Genomic DNA, 17,187 nt, shown 5'->3' with positions numbered 1-17,187 from the left:
CAAGAGCCTGACCTCCTCCAAACAAGAGGAATTCTGTAGTTGACAGCTTTTGGATGTGAACTGCAAAAATGAAGTCTTTTTTTCGCATCGCCTGCCTGCCAGCCCACCCCGAAGACTTTAGACTTGCCAGCTTCCATAATTGTGTGATCCTGTTTATCTGAAGAACCCTGACTAATACAGTGAGTGAGCCAGGTTGAGCAACAGAACTGGTATAATGTACAAAGTGACAAGGAAACAAAGTGTTTTAGGAGCAAGGGTGACTGTCTTATTCAGTCATAAGGTTCAGGGACAACCTTGGAGCCATGACCAGGAGCACACCTTTCCAGCTTTCCTCGGCATGAAATGTGCCTAAGTTGAGGGATTCCCTGATACCTGGAGAGTACTGCATGGAGCTCTGTGATGCTGAATGTATGTGATCTTATTTATTGACAAATTCCACTTTTGCAGCCAAGTTTCTTTGCTTTCTTTCTTCCTTTCTTTCTTTTTTCCCTTTCTTTCTTTCTTTCTTTCTTTCTTTCTTTCTTTCTTTCTTTCTTTCTTTTTCTTTCTTTCTTTCTTTCTCTCTCTCTCTCTCTCTCTCTCTCTCTCTCTCTCTCTCTCTCTCTCTCTCTCTCTCTCTCTCTCTTTCTTTCTGATAATGCTAGAGAATGAACGGAGAGCCTTTGCCCCAGCTCCTCTGCAACCTTTTTATTTATTTATTTTTTGAGTAAAGTTCTTGTTAAATTGCTAACGGTGCTCTGGGTGGGTTCAGATTTGTGATCCTCTCGCCTCAGCCCTCAGCCCCCAGCCTCCAGTGCTGGAACTGCAGCTGGGCACCACATCAGCTCCAGTGTTGCTCTGTAGGTTCTCCAGAGCCTCCTCAGGCAGCACCCTCTCCTGGCAGCCTCTACTGGCACCCATTCTCTCCCTTGTATCGCTCTTCCCTCCACTTACTCACCGCTCCGTCAAGATAAAATGCTCCTCAAAGCTGTTTGCTGCTCTCTGACTTGAATCAAGTCTGAACAAATGGGTGGATAACTCTTCAACAAAACATCCCTTTAGTTCCCATGATTTCGGCCCAGTAGCTAATCTGGTTGCTATCTTTTCCCTCTTTGGCTGGTGATGTAGTCCATTAGCCCCTTGAAAGATTTCAAGACAATTGAAGCCTCTGTTTTTGTGGTTTGCGGCCAAAGAATCTCACCAACATCTCTCTGTAAGTGAAGATGTAGATACAGTAAAAATGGGCTTGGGACACTTCTGTGTACCAAATACTCCTTTATGCAAGGAATGCATGGAGACTTGTATTTCCTAGATTCTAATATGCACCTTCTCCCAACACATGCCCATGTTGTCTTTTAAAACATAGGTGTGATTTTATCTTGCTCTCAGGTACATGACCGGATGCAGAGAGCACTACCTGCATGTGACATCAGGAACTTTAGGGTGTACAGCCTGAATCAGAATCGCAGAGAGGACAGAGAGGCACTCCTCTAAGAAGAGCCCCATCACTCCTAGGATGAGGCTCTTAAGAAATTCCTCATCTCCAGCAGGCACAGAGGGCAATGTTTAAGGGAAAACAAGATATGACAACCCTTAGTGCAAATGGTGATAGAAAAGAGTGAGGTTTTAAATGAGAAGACCTGGGAATTCCTTAGCCAGTTTCATTCACTTATATTTCACCTTTTATCAAGAATATATGAGTGAGATAGGATGAAAACCTTCTGTGTCCAAATGAATCTAAAGGAGTTCTTTTTCTAAGTCTAAAATAAATATACTAAGCCACGGATTGACAATATTTTTCTATAAAGGACCAGAGAGTGTATACCTTGGGTTGTGTGAATGTTTTAGTTATTTTTCTCTCATTGCTAAGGTAAAATACTCACACCCTAAGTTAAAGAAGGAACGGTTTATTTTCAGTTCACAGTTTGTAGAGGTTTCAGTTCTTAATTGGCTGGCTGCAAGGCAGGGTGGATGGCAGACAGGCGCTGCAGAGGAGAAATTTTTCATGGTGGCAGAGCAGCAAGATACGACCACGGCTCTTTCTACCCCTTAGATTTTATCCAGGCTCCTTAGGGTAGGTAGCACTCACACCCTTAATCCTTGCGCTTTTGATCCTAGCATTACACCAAGAATCAATTTCATTGTTACAAACTCTAAATCCAGCCGCCTCTAAAAAGCCCTGCATACAACTGTAGGAGGCTCTAGGGGGAATCTAGACACAAACCGTAACAGTGCACCAGATGATCCTGTGTTGATGACCCAGTTCAACTGTGGAAATAAAAAATCTCCGCAGATGGTACATAAGGACAGAGTAGGGTAGTGTGCCGATATGAGTGGATTGGTGGACAATGAGATTTCAGTTTTATGTAATTTTCATGTCCCATGAAGTATTATTGTTTTACTGAGTTTTCCTGAGCCATTTACAAATATAAAAGCCATTCTTAAGGGCCATTGGAGAGTAGAATAGGGGTTGATATTTGGCCAACTCCTACTCTAAGAGATAAGCAAGCCTTGTCATAGTCTAATTGATAGCATTTTTTTCTTTCTTAGTTCAATATTGGTACATCTTAGAGTCAAGGAAATAAAGTTTATAGCCACCTTGTGAAAGAGATAACACTCCCAGATGGTGACACGAAGGCTGGGAGACAGGTTTTTGCTCAAGATCAAACAACTAGTAGATCAAGTGGAGGTTCAAGCCTGGTTCACTAACTAGAAAGAGCAAAGATGGTGTGGTAATTCATATGTTCATATGCCGGGAGGCTCTGATTTGAATTCTGTCTCTGATGTTAAATAGCTAACCACTGGCGGTCCATACTTCTCAGTGGGACAGTCATGCATGTGAACACAGGTGGTTCAAGCCAGCAGGACTTGTCAAAGTCAGCAAGTCTGAGGTTCTGACTGCATCATGGTTTGCAGGAGAAACCTAGGGTAGATCAAAGGAGTCTAGCAACCTTTCTGTGAATTCTGCCTTATCCATGTAGAAGAATACAGGAATTTCAGTATGGGTTTTGGGTGAGGACAATAGGACTGACCCAGTGTGTCATTGTTCTAAACAGAAGTTGATGGCATGGGCGTGGCGATTAATATCTTTCAAAATGTAAAACCGCTCATTTATCAGGCTCACTGTGCAGATCTACCACTTGGATGTTAAATTGGAATGTGGCGAGGCACAGAGGTGCACACCTGTAACTCAGGAGGCTGTCAGTGCAAGTGTGAGGTCAGCTTGTTTCAAAATAAAAATAGATAAATAAAAGAGTCTGGAGATGTAGCTCAGTAGAAGAGCGTCCCTGGGTTAATCCCTAGTACTGAAAAAAACAAAAACAAAAAACAAAAAAACCCACATCTCTCATTTTTAGGCAGACAGCAAAACGCACAGAGGAAGAGGGAATGAAGTGTAGCTCCTAGTGTGCGGCGCTGGCCTCTGCAGCCTCCCACTCGGTTCAGGTGTCTGTAACGTGGGAGGGAGCTGCTGTTCTGCTTGGGTCTCCCACAGGCCTAGAGAAGCAGAAGTGTGGAAAGAACTTCACTGTCAATGGAGCAGAGCCTGGCACTGCCTGGTGGCCCTGAGTCACAGGAGGATTTAACAAGTGTTCCACTTCATTTTTCCAGGCGCTGTACTACGGACAGGCCTCCTGGAAGACCCTACAAATGAGTTCTGCAAATGGGCTTCCAAAATCAGTAAGCTGCAAAAACCTATCTGGCCTGCAAAATCGTGCTTGGTCCCCTTCACACCCATCAGTGCCCTCTGGCCCTGGCCCCCCCGTATTCGTGCTTCCATCCACTCTGCACTGCTTGGCAAGTACAGCATGGGCCTGGGGGCTGGCAAGTCAGTTCACGCTGCAGATGTGGGCCTGTGAACTGATACCAGAGGTGAGCAGAAGAAAAGACTGAGCAAATACAGCTTTTGGGAATGGAGCCAGCCTGCTCTGTTCGCGGCAGCCTAAGCTGTCGAGAGCTGCCTTCCCCTCCCTGGATGCGGCCCCAGAGTGTTGAACCTCTTCCACTTACCGTTTGAGTCTTGCTTTATAATATGAAAAGCTACCACTTAAGCAAATGTTGCATACCAGGCTTGGTTCTCTAAACTTTAGAACCGTTTAATCAGCTCTCTCCTTTTTCTGTTTGCATACCAGCCCTGAAGGGATTGTCTTTGTTTTACAAATAAGGGCGCTGAGTTTCAGAGAGGTTACAGACTTGCTCAAGTCAAGAACTGCTCCTGGCTTAGCTGGGAATCTGACCCACTGCTGTTTTTACAGAAGTAAAATTCAATTCTTAGGGTTGTGCTTTACCACAGAAATAGTAATGGGTCGTTGGGAGTGACTATACAAGTTTCTACTCTGGCAGGCAATTGGAATCCATGCTAACAGTGAGAAGTATGTTGCAGCGTTTATGGAAAATGAGACAATGTGATTAAAGACTGCTGCGTGGAACTAATCAGCAGGATTTTTGTTTTGTAGTTGAAGAGAGGAAATAAAACCGGCTGCTCTGGAGACAAGGAGAATCGTCCACCCCACTCTTCCCAGGAGGAAGTGGCGCAGGCAGAGGTGTGGCTGTCACAGGAAACTGCCATTTTGTCTTGCTAAGGTCACCTGAAAGCTTGCTGAGAAATTACAATCATGCTAGCCTTTGGTTTTGCACTATCTGCCTCCATAGTGAGTGTTCTGGATTAAATGGCTCCAGAATGTCCTTAAAAGAATTTCAGAACTTCAAAGGTTTCTTTCTTTTTTTGTTCTGTGCTGGGGATTGAACCCAGGACTTTGTGCGTGCTAGGCATGTTCTCCACTACTGAGCTGCACCCCAAGGCTTTTACAGATATTTTATAATGTCACATTTCATAACTCAGCTTGTATTTTTAAGCTGCTTAATTTGGCAGACTGCCAAACAAAGATTTCAAAACCAATGGCTCCGGCGGCGGTGGGCAGACCCAAAGATGGGCACAGCCTGAGGGGGTGGGGGTGGGGGGTGTCTGAGGTGCACACGGATTTGTCCCGGGATGCCATGCCCTGTGCAGCAGTGGGAGGGAAGAGGATGTCCCTGTCCAAAGGACTGACAATGTTCAGAGTGGCGGTGGACAAGGGGCAAGGAAGGCAGCGGCAGAACAGGCAGGAAAGGCCACGTGCCAGTCATCGTGATGTAGAGAGCAAGGGGTAGGAGGAGGGGGGAGCCTGGTCTGCGGGAGCCAGGGAAGGTCTGTGTGGAAGAGGGGGGCGCAATGGGCTCAGGGCTGGAGTGGGAGGAGGTGTCAGGACAGGGGCACTGGGAGGGTGAGGCAGCGCCTTCCCAGGAGAGCTTGGCCAGCAGAAAAATGCGGTCTCGCCAAGCATTGGCCTTAAGGAGAGGAGGAGGGGGAGGAGGGGGAGGAGGAGGAGGAGGAGGAGGAGGAGGAGGAGGAGGAGGAGGAAGGGGTGCGTGTTCGGGGCTGAAGGGCCAGCTGACAGGAGTCTGGCCTTGGATGCTGAAGATCAGGAGCAGAGAGCCCCTCCCACACCATCAGTTTTCTTCTTGCTTCTCTACCTCAGAATCACCAGCCACCAGGCTGCCCAGACCCCGAATAGCGAGCCTCCTTGGTACCTGCCTGCCCTTGATCGTTTTCTCCTGGCCCATTCCCCTTCAGACCATCAGAAATTCCATCGGCTCCATTTTCAAAATGTATCTCTGAGCTGGGGGTGATGGTACATGCCTGCAATCCCAGCACTCTGGGAGGGTGAGGCAGGAGAATCACATGGTTAAACTCAGATTGGGCAAATTAGTGACTCAGCAAGACCTTGTCTTAAATTTTAAAAAGGACTGATAAGGCAACATATAAATTCATGAATCTATATATATTACATATGTATCGTACAATTGTCACACACACACACACACACACACACACACACAGAGTCCTAATCCAATCCCGTCTCTCTGTAGCTCTCATTCTAGTCAATAATTCCATCATTTCTTGTCTGCAGTCTTTTATTATTTATTTATTTATTTTTTGGTCTTTTTCATTTTTATCGGTACCAGGGATCGAACTCATGACTGCCTGCTTGCAAGGCAGGCACTTATGCTGCTGAGCTAAATCCCCAGCCCCTTGTTTGCAGTCTTTTAAACTATAAATTAGATTGATCACTTCCTTCCCTAAAATTTCCAGTGATTTTTCACTCCCCTTGGGATAAAGCCTGGGTCCTTATGCAGCTACAGACCCAGGCTAATTTCTCTATTCCATCTCTAGCCCCAGCCACATGACCATTTGCTCAGCTCGGGTATACCTCAGGGCCTTTGCACAGCCAGCCTCTCTGCCAGAATCATGCTTCCCCCACTCTTTCTGTGACTCACTCCTCATTTGGGTTTCTCCTGATGATCTCTCTGGGAGCATTTCCCAACCACACCAGAAAACAGTTCTCTCTTCCCTTACTCCACAATCCCGTATCTCTTATCCACATGCATTTTTATAGTAGTTCTCTTGTGTACATGTTTATTTATTTATTAACATCAATATTTACAGTTTTACCTGTGTGCTTGTTTATTTTGTCTCACCCCCTGGAGTGCAGCTCCATGAAAGACGATATTTAATCTTGGTCCTGGTAGTGAGCTGGAGAGGGCTGGCCACTGGGTGAAGCTATGTGCCCTTTCTCGGAATATTGTTCTTAAAACAAAATAATGAGGAATGGAAAGGAAATCAGGTACATTGAGACGATACATTTGTGCTTCTTCATTGATACTGAAGACGAGATTCAGTATGAATGAACAGCTATTGTAGTTTCAAGGTCATGATAAGAGTAGATGCCATTTTACGTCTACTAGAAGAATAATGTGACATGAAACCATCTGTGACTTTCATTGGTCACCAACACTACTAACACTGCCGTGGTTGGGAGTCTGTGCTCATAATTCATGGAAATGCAGAATATCACTTTGAGGGCATAAAATAAAAATGTAATAGTTTCCCATGCAAGGTCACAGTCTCCTTGGATTCACTGACCCCTACTTTTGAAAATCCGTGGTAGGTGCTTGCTGACTACGTGGTAGACAAAGAAAGTAATGAGAAGATAAACTATGAGATCAAGTTTACGAACTCCAAAAGAGGTGCCCCTTTAAGGAGCCCCTGGCCAGGCGCGGCGGTATGTGCATGTAACCCCAGCCCTGGAGAGGCTGAGGCAAGATTGCTGTGATCCAAGGCCAGCCTGGTCTACATAGTGAGTTCAAAGCCAGCCGGAACTACATAGTGAGACCCTGTCTTTCTAAAAAAATAAAAGAAAAAGAACCAGGTCCTGTGCTCAGTGCTGGGGATATAGAGGTGGATAAAACAGAGCCCTGCCTTTGAGGGGTTCCTGCTCCAGTGCATATAGTAGTACATAAGCAGAAAAATCCCAAATATAATATAGCAAATTGAGCCTGCTCCTGACCCTGCAGGGAGCTGCAGAGAAAGCACCTGGAGGAGAAATCCCTGGAGCTGAACACTGGAGAAGAAAGCCCGTTGTCTTGACAAAGAGGATTGGAAATGTGTTCTAGACTCAGGTGACACCTGAAGTGAGCTCAGGCTTTTAAGGCTGTGAGGCTAAGGATGGAGCAAAATGCAGTGGGGGAGCAGTGAGAGCTTCCTGCCTTCCTCACAAACTCACTGAACACCTGCTAGGTACTAAGCCTTGTGGCAGGAACTGGGAATTCTATGCTGAATGAATGAGACAGTGAAATCTCTGCTTCCGAAGAGCTTGCATTTTAGTCAAGAGAGTCAGACAGCAAACAACAAGTATATAGTATTATAAAGTTATAAGAAAAATAAAGTATTCGATAAGCCTGAGTGGCCCAAGGGTGTAGCAGGGGGAATTCTGCAGACCATGCTGATAAGATCTCAGGAAGGTCCAGAGCTACTGATGATGCAGAGATGCCATTGTGATGGACATGAGGGCCTCACCCAATAGAACTAGTGTCCTGCTAAGGAGAGGAGGAGCCATGAGGGCTGTGTGGGGGTGCAGGGAAGGCCATACAGATGGAGCAAGAGGACAGCCATCTTCAAACCACAGAGAGGCCTCAGGAGAGAACCAGCCTCCTGGCACCTTGACCTTGGACTTCCAGTCCCCAGAAGCATGAGAAAGTAAATGACTGCTGGTTAAGTCATCAGTCTGAGGCGTTTTACTATGGCAGTCCCTGCAGACCCATCCAGATATACAGCTGAAATGCGCACACCGGCAGCTGGTGGAGGACAGACGCAGAGGGCGTAAGATGGGAAGGAACGCATGTGCGTGGCAGGAGGTAGCAGCGGGAGGTGACGGACGCCCAGCGAGCCAGGACCCGATGGATGGTGTGGAGACAGAGAATTGCTGCGCAGGGATTGTGGTCAAGTCAGAGACCGGAGCAGATGGAGGGAAGGGAGGTCCCTGGCAGGTGCATGTGCCACTCACTAAGACTTCGAGACTCAAGGTTCCTTCCATGGGCACATTTCAATGCAGACTAGGAAGTGGGGGTAGGAAGGTCATTGTCCCGCAACTTCCTCTCCCTGGTGGACTGGGCTCTTTGGGGCTCATTGTTCCCATACAAAAGGGCAGTGATAAGCTTGTTTGCAGCTTCTGGTGCCAGCAAGAGACGCTGCCTCCCCGTCCTCCTCCCCACGCCTGGGGCACCAGATACCGCCAGGCCACCCGGCTCACCAGTGGCTCGGAGGAGAGACAGGGGCTTGTACCTGAATCACAAAAGAGGAGTCGATGGGCTGTGTGCAGGCTGAGAAGGAAGCCTGTTTGGCCCTGGGCTGGCATAGGCTACCCAGCCCGTGAGCAGCCTCGCTAACGTACTCGCCTGTGATTCTGCCCCAACCTCCTTTCCTTCTGCCCTCTGCTCTCCTCATCTCTCCTCCCTCTGACTTCCCTCATTTCCCTTTCTCTCTCCTTTCTTGTCCACTTTACCCACACAGCGGGAATTTACCAGTTTTTCCTCCAAGAGCCTCAAGCCCTCTGCTGGCTCCTCACTGGCTGTGCGTCCACTCTGGACGCTGCAGCCCTTGTCTTAGTTTGATCCTTGCTACTGTCCCATTTCCCTCCTCTCTTCAGGACACATCCATCCTGTGTCCCTAGGTCTTCAGGTCCTTGCTTGCTCCCTGACCCATGAGCTCTCTGGTTGACTTCATTTGGGTCGGCGCTGCCGTCGGAGTCAACAGCTTGACATCTTCTACCTCTCACGTGGCCTGGGCATCCCAGGGCTCTGCTTGGCCTGGAGCCCGTCCCTGGTGATCTGGAGGCTGATGGCCCATGCTGTCTGCCGTCCCTCTTCTTCACCAAGCTGAGAGCCCTTGCTTTCCTAGGAACTCAGTGGTGTTCCACCACCTTGAGCCCAGGTTGTCTAGAGTAGGCATCATATTCTGTTCCCAGGTCTACCGTTCTGAGCTCCCTGTCTTCTGGGCACCTGCTTTTTATCTGTCACCACTTTTCTTCTTTCCTGGGTTGTCCAGGCTCTAACAAACTGGTGTACTACAGCTAGTAGACTATAGCTTCTAGAATTTTTTGTTTAGTTTAGTTTTATGGTATTAGGGATAGAACACAAGGCCTTTGCACTGAGCTGCATTCCCAGCCCTTTTAAAAAATTTATTTTGAGACAAGATCTAAATCACTAAACTTCCAAGGCTGAGCTTAAATTTATGATCCTCCTGCCTCCACCTCAGAGTGCTGGGATTACATGTGTGTGCCATCATGCCCAGTGGCTTCTATTTGATATGAAAGCACCCAAGGGGAAAATGGTAACCTCAAAAGAGAAGTTTTTGGGAACTCAGGCAGGTGGTTTGATGATCCTCTTGCTCCGATGAAGCTTTCTGTCATTCCACATCCTAAATGCCCTGCACAGGCTCTGTCTTGTTAGTTAGCAGGAGGTGAGCACGGCTGAATGCTTGCCAAATGAAGGCATCAGTGAGAAAGAAGAGGGAATCGCAGGGCCTTATGCAAGCACCTGCCCATCAGGCAGCTGATCCAGAACAGGACAGATGCCCCACAAGGGCAGAGGCTGAGTCCATGTTGCTCTTTTCCTGCAGCACCATCAAGACAGCCTGGCACACGTGACTTCCTTCTGGAACAAGGGCACCTACCAGAGCCCCAGAGCTGCTTCTCCCCGAACGTTGTGGCTGTGCCAAGTGGCTTCTTGGGATCCCCTACAGTGTTAGGGATCTACCTGGTGTAGGCTTCTTCTGCAGTCATTAAGAGGATGGCTTCTGTCGCTTACCCCATGACAAATCTGCTGTCATAAGTGATTAGACACAGTATGTGGATGTTTTCCTGTTTCACTTGCTCCTTCAATCACCCATGAAGGACTCAGGACTCACCAGTGTACTCCATGATCCTTCTTTAGAAGGGGACCATGGCTGGGGATACTAAGTGTCTTGCTCATGGCCATCCACTGTGAGTGAGCCCAGAGGCCCACTGGGGACCTCCTGCCACCCTCCCTGCCTTGGAGGCTGTGGGCACCACAGTCCTGACTTACTAGGGAGTCCTGAGAGTCTTACAAACTGAAGCAGGGGAGTGTTTCCCGCCCGAGTGGTCAGACATCCTCTTCCCTCTAAATTCACAGGCCCGGACCCCTTTCCCCCACTTCTTAAAATTCAGGTAATATAAAATGCATGCAACCCCAAATTAACCACTGAAAGGTGGGTATTTCAATGGTACATAGTGCATTTATAATGCTACACAAGTTCTGAAATACTTTCATCATACCCAAAGAAAAACCCTCTCCACCCAGTATCAGCCAGTCCCCACTCCGCTTCCCTCAGCCTCTGCCAGTATTAATTAACTTTTGCTGTCTATGAAGCTGACTATTCTGAGCATTTCATATAAATGGACTTTCACAATCTGTGGCCTTTTGTGTCTTGCTTCTTTAATTTAGCAGAACATTTCCAAAATTCAGCCATGCTTCGTGGATATCAAGTCTTCGTTTTTCTTTTTGGCTGAGTAATACTCCCTGGTGTGGAGAGACCACATCTTCTTACCAGGCCAGTGACACTTAAGAGAGGTCTTGTGAAAGGTTTTATATTCTAGGGATATTGTGTGCTCAGAGAAATGGCTCTGCTTGTGCACCCAGTTAAATGTCACTCCTGACTGAGGGAGTCCATTTCATGCTCACGTCCCAGACACTGAGATGTCTCTGAGGAGAGACATTGAAGATCAGAAGTAGATAAAGACCAGCAACCCAGAAGACTGGACATAAAGGGCAGTGGGGAACAGCCCCAGGAAGGGAGCTGGGGACAGCTCTGCACAGCCCTGCCTCGGGGTCACTGGCAATGTCACTGACACCCCCCACCCCACCCCGCCAGGCGGCGTTCTCTTCTGTGTGGATGGGAAGCAAGGCCTGGACCCACAGCCCACTTTCCACTTCAGTTCTAACCTGTTCCTTCTCCGGTGCTTGTTACTCCATGATTCCTATCCAGTGGTGGGTTTTCCAGGTTGTTTCTCCCTCCTACCTGCCAAGTGTAGCTTGTCAGTGCCCCACAGAAGCCTCCTCGGGGGACAGATCACTACTGGACCCCAGCAGGAACCACCTGTGTGACTGTGTGTGCGTGAGCGAGGGTTCCTGGAGCAGTCAAGTGAGTTAATCGTGTTACCAAACTAGGCCTGTTGCACGGTATGTCAATCAATGAAATGATGAATTTTGCAAAAGAGGGTTGATTCATCAGGTGGCTCAGTGCAAAAAAGTGCAAGACCAAATCTCAAATCTGCCTCGCAGAGGACAGGGTTTGGGGACATCTGTGGGCCGAGGCATGGGGAAATGAGGTTAACTAAGAGCAAGTCAAGGAGGTTAAACCTAGAAAAGCAAGTCCTTGAGAGTGAGCAAAGTCTGGAGGGCTTATTCAGGTTTTCCTTTGGCTTCAATTGCATAGTTTCTGGCTCATAATAACTTTTCAATAACTGGCTGCTAATACTACGATGCTAATGGCAGTTATTTTAATGTTATAATTTAGTGAATTGTAAAAACAGTACAAAAACATGACCCATTTGCCCTTTCCAGTGGGTGCATTTGCAGTTTCCCCATGAGGAGTTGGGATGACAACACTTGTCCTGTCTGGTTTTGAGCTGCCGTCTATGGTCACCTGGCTGTGGACCATGGTGTGCCCAAGCTATCAGCCACACACATGGTAAGAAGGTGAGGCTCTGCACCCCAAGTTGTAGTCCGGGTTTAACTGGATGCAAAGCAGACACAGTCCTTCTTCCACACTCCCCTCCCCTCATTCTGTTCCCAAGAGGCTTTGCAGAGGGAGCCAACTTCTCCTTCGGAACCGTGGCAAGATTTAATCACCACCTTAGACATTTCAGCTGAAGCAACAAGATAGTGTTTCTAACTAGTGTCTCTTGAGCTTCAACACGCCTGCAAATCATCTTGTTAACATGTAGCAGCCAGTTTTATAGGCATGACCTGGGGTCGGATATTGTCCCTAAGGAACTCCTGGGGGAGCTGGGACTGCTGCTCCTCTATTTACCCCAGAGTGGGGCTCACATTTCCTTCTCACCTGTCCTGTGCATTTGCTGGCTTGGCCTTCATGTGAACTTATCAAAAACTCTAGCAGTGCTTTTCCTCTGCCTCTATGACATCAAAACAATGTTCCTCCACGGTTTTAGGAAGGGCATTCTGGCAGCCGTACCTAGCCTGGCCGATAGGAGAGCCAGCCTTGCCCTTACTGGGCTAATGGCCCATTAAACGCACTCTCTGAGCCCATGGAACCATGCACCCCTAGCACACCCAGGCTGCTGAGAGCAGCCCGGCTGTGTGGGGAATAGGACCATGATGCTCCTGGGGCTTCTGGGAAGGGTGAGGGGTTGGGGCCCCTCTCCTTCTGCTGCAGACTTTGTGCTCAGTCATATGTAAACTGTTAATGTAACTTTAGATGTCACATTACTGCCACATGGACTGCACCGTGATGTGGGGAACAGGAAGAGAGTAATTCCTCTCCTGGGGATGCCGGGGCCAGCTCCTGAATCAGCACCCCAGCAGTACTCTAGCACATGCAGATGACAGTCTTTCCCCACAGACTAAGAGTGCACTGGGGCATCTAGAATACTCTGAAAACAGAGGAGAACAAGCACTGTAATCCCCAGAGAAAGTGGAGACCGAGCGAGCTGCTGCCCACTGGCCAGACAGTGCCTGACGCTCCCCTTCCAGTCACCCAACATTTAGTGTAGTTGTAGTTTCTGGGCCTTATGGCCGCATTGTTTTTCTGGTAATTAGGGGGCAGTGCTTCCCTCCAGGAGAATGGAGCATTCTTGGAGGAGGAGGTAAATGTACAGGTCCTTTTGGACTGTACGTCTGAGGGGCCGAGATGTGCCTGGACCTGAGTGACATGTTAAAGTGTGAGTCAGGAGGAAGTGGAGAGCCGCTGAAACAGCCTGCAGAAAGGCTCCTTAACAGCTGCCATGTTTCACACTCAAGGCAGAGGGGCCTGGGCCAGAGGCCAGCAGCATTCGGGTGAGAAAGGTCACAGGGAGGGGCCTTGGTAGTCAGCGTGCATGACAACTTGGGGAGATGGCCAGATGAGATGCTGGAGCCCATTAGGTCAAGCTGGATGGTCCCACAGGTGCCTTAGGCTTGGCAAAAATGAAACGAGAAATTCCAGGGACATGCAGTGAGAAAGAAGTAGGAGGCTTCTTACTGGAGAAAGGGAGGGTGAGGAAAGGCTAAGGAATAAGAGCTGTTGCCTACCACAAGGAGCTGGGTGACCCGAAAAGCTTACAAGTATATTCACTGTGTCTTCACAGAGATCTCACAGGGATATGTCCCCGTGCCCACTGGGCAGATGCAAAGACTAAGGCTCCTTCGCAGATGTGGACACTGAAATTCCGATATGGCCACTCACAGATGGAGCAAATTTAAGAGCAACCTGTGTTTTGCCAAGCCCACTAGAGGACTCCTAGCCTACACTGTCAGGGGCCAGGTGGTGGTGGCCATTTGTTGGAAATTACAGTTTTCTGTTAAAAATAGAGATATAGCAACTGTAGAAGTTTGATAGAGAAAGTAAACAGCAATAGATGACCTTCTAGAAGTATCTTGCGGATTTCCCAGGAAACTAATTTCTGGGCAGGGGCCAAGGCCGGAAAGGTTTCAAAACTCTGTGGAATCAGCTTGTTAGGACAGAGCTCACCGTCTTTTAATTAACAGGGTCTGACAACTCAGATCCCTGGTTTCCAAGTAGAATCAGGGCAGGTTGTTTTTACATTTGCACAAGTTTCCATGTGACCTTTGCCTTTGAAAGATTTGATTGATTCAAGACTTTAGAGGTGTCTTGTCCTGTTCTGTTGGTGTCCGGGATCTGTGATAAATTTTGAATCTATAGAAGATGTTGTTGAGTATTTATAATGTGGATATTGTTCAACGAGTTTTTCATGCATGATCTCACAACAAGCCTATGAGGCAGGTGCTACCATAGCTTATTCTATAGATAGGGTTCAGTAACAGTACCTTAATCATGCAGCCAAGAAATGTTTGAGTCAGGCTATGATTCTGGAACGTTGTTTAAAAACTTGATCAGATAAAGCTACTTACATATGTAAAAATGGAGGGAACTGTATACTAAGACCCATGTAGCCATTATCTACTTGAATAATTATTAAAGATATGAAATTCTTGTTTTATTTTTCTTCTTCCTATTGTTTTCTGGAGTATTTTAAGCCTGATATTGTATCAGTGCACCTATAAATACTTTAGTAAGTATAGGTAACAGACAAGAACTTTTTTCCTTTTTATGGGACCATAATACTCTTATCACATTCCCAGAATTCTTCCTCGCATCCTTTAAGACTTGACTCATGTTTAGTTTTCCTCTATAGCCTCAAAAATGTCCTTCTATAATTGATACATTTGAATCAGGGAACAACTACCAAACATTGCGCTGGATTGATATTTTTTAGCAGTGGTCAATGATTTTTTTTTTTTTTTTTTTTTTTTAGCATTTGACTAATGTTTTTAGAATTCTAATCTATACCTACTTTTTACCCCCATGCCAAACTATTTGTAAAGATTTTCATTTTCTGGATTTTTATTTATGTGTTTGTGGTGCTATTTAACATGTTTCTCTATTCCCAGGATTTTCTTTAAACTGGATATAGAATTCAATTCAGGAAAGATTCCTTCATGGTGTCACCCTTCCTGCCTATTGCATGATACCTGGCGACACCATTTTTAGCAACAGTGCCACTATTTTTAATGAGGTCAGCTGGTGGTGGCAGCTGGATCAGCTCATCACAGACACTTCAGTGTTTCACTTGCCCTGGTAGCTTTTTGTGATGTGATCTAGGTCCACTGTGTCATCAGGAACAGTGGTAACATGGTGACCTTCTCATTCTGTCACTCAGATTTGTATTTATGAGTGGATCCTCTTCCCTGGGGTCTTTTCCCAGTCGACTGCTTGCTTCCCCTGGCAGGAGTAGGATGGGGCCTTCAGTGTGTGTGTGTGTGTGTGTGTGTGTGTGTGTGTGTGTGTACTGGTGAACGAATCCAGGCCCTTTGCACATCCCCATTCCTTTTGTATTTTTTATCTTGAGACAAACTCTTGCTAAGTACTGAGTTGCTCAGGCAGGGGTCAACTGGGAAGTTGCTCCTGCTTCAGCCTCCCAGAGTGCCGGGGTGATAGGTATATACCACCAAACCTAGTTTGAGAGTCTTCATTTTTAACTGGTTCCCTAAGTGAGGCTAATAAGGCTGCTGTGCTGATTCAATATTCTGCCTGGTGCTCTCATTTGCAAATTCTTGGTTCTTCATTGGAAGAACAAGCTAGTCTCATGTTCACCTGTGGGTTGGCATTTTTCCTTTTAGAGGCAAAGTCAGTGGTTTTTACCTCGTGCCTTATGCTGCAGTATGCATTCCTCAGACTACAAAATGCTATTATAGCTGAGAATTTCTTGAGCAACTCACCATAAAATATAATACTGAATGTGCAAGTTTTACTATTTTCCTGTGTCTTATACTTTGTCAAAAGCCAAATGCTTTTCTAAGGGAAAAGTGGCCTGGTGGAGTGCCAGGGCCCTTCCTCTACTGCTGCTGAGTTAGGGAACTGTCGTGACTCTGCCTGCTTTGCGGTCTTGTCTGGTGTGGGCAGAACCTTAGTATGCTTATGGGGAACCGTTGCCCCACGGGGCTCTGCTTCCTTTAGGTCCCTGGCTGGGTCATTCAAACTGTTGATCCATGGATTTGAATCTCAAGTAGAGCAACAAACTGATAGTCAGGCTTGAAGATGATGGAGACTGATTTGTTTCGACAGCAAGGCTAAGAAGAGACTGTCCTCTGTGTCCTGCCTCTGGGGATTCCAGGAATGGGCCTGTGGCCTGTCTTCCAGGCCAGCTCCTCAGTTGGCCTCTAAGTGTGCGAAACACCCTGTGAATTCTGCGATGCAACCACCAGAGCTGCAACCAGAGTTGCTCAAAACCAGCAAATCCAATCATGAGAGCTTTCATTACAAATAGTGAGACTCACTAACTAGCACTGGGACAGTCCAGACAGTGGGAAGTTGAAAGAAACATGCTTTTGTCACCAAATTTGGTAACGGCAGCATCACTGATCTCTCCTTAATGGTCTGATGTGTCAAAGTCCTGAGAGCACAGGGAAGATGATGAGTGGGGCAATGGGCAACGTGGCCTCCTCCGCTTGGCTTTTCCAGTGAACTGGTCAGAGGAAAGTTCAGCTTCGCTGCCTAATCTAAATCTTGTAAGACTGGAAAAGAAGCAGGGAGCTAGGAGCACCAAGCCTTAGATCCTGTTATGGGTTCCCAGCTTCCTACAACCCACCACACCGCACTAACCACTCAGGCTACATCTGCCTCTGAGCAGTGGCTGTGATCTATCTCAGTGAGGCCCTGGGTGCCCGGAGAAACTAAGCGCAGTGTGTTCTGCTTAGCAAAGGAGAAAAGAGTTGTGGCTGAAGAAGGTAAAACAGTCTATGTCCTCCCAATTAGTAATGGAATAAGCAAAGTAGCAAACATACACATTAAAAAACATTAACTCAGAATAAGTAGTAGACAAACAAGGAATGGATGTTTATCTCTAGAAAAGTCATGACCTTGGAATAAACCCAGAAAATTCTGAGGTAGCACAGCTCCCACGTGCAAATCTGTCTCTTTAAGAGAAGAAAGAGGTTTGATGAAGTTCAGGTTGTTGTGACAAACACTTTTCATTTTAAAGAAAACGAGGTGGTCTAGCAAGAAGCCAAAAGCAGCAGCCCTATAGAAAGTTCAGGGAAAGATCCCTTAATTCTGGAAGGCCTTGAAGGTCACCT

The 17,187-nt window shown here is 47.0% G+C and overlaps 1 long non-coding RNA gene across 2 annotated transcripts; it reads left to right on the top strand.

Moving 5' to 3' along the window:
* Positions 1-286: 286 nt before the first annotated feature.
* Positions 287-4,672, top strand: LOC134472735 (uncharacterized). 2 transcript variants are annotated; one of them, XR_010042670.1, is made up of 3 exons: positions 287-408; positions 3,589-3,657; positions 4,434-4,672. It is a non-coding gene; the product is annotated as an uncharacterized LOC134472735 (long non-coding RNA). The 2 variants fall into 2 exon arrangements; XR_010042669.1 differs by having other exon boundaries at positions 3,589-3,849.
* Positions 4,673-17,187: the final 12,515 nt, after the last annotated feature.

Source organism: Cavia porcellus, unplaced genomic scaffold (genome assembly GCF_034190915.1).
Source record: "Cavia porcellus strain 051 isolate PalLab524CR breed Dunkin Hartley unplaced genomic scaffold, mCavPor4.1 scaffold_2, whole genome shotgun sequence".
NCBI lineage: Eukaryota > Metazoa > Chordata > Mammalia > Rodentia > Caviidae > Cavia > Cavia porcellus.
The sequence above is the reverse complement of the archived record's forward strand: the minus strand, read 5'-3'. Positions and strand labels throughout refer to the sequence as shown.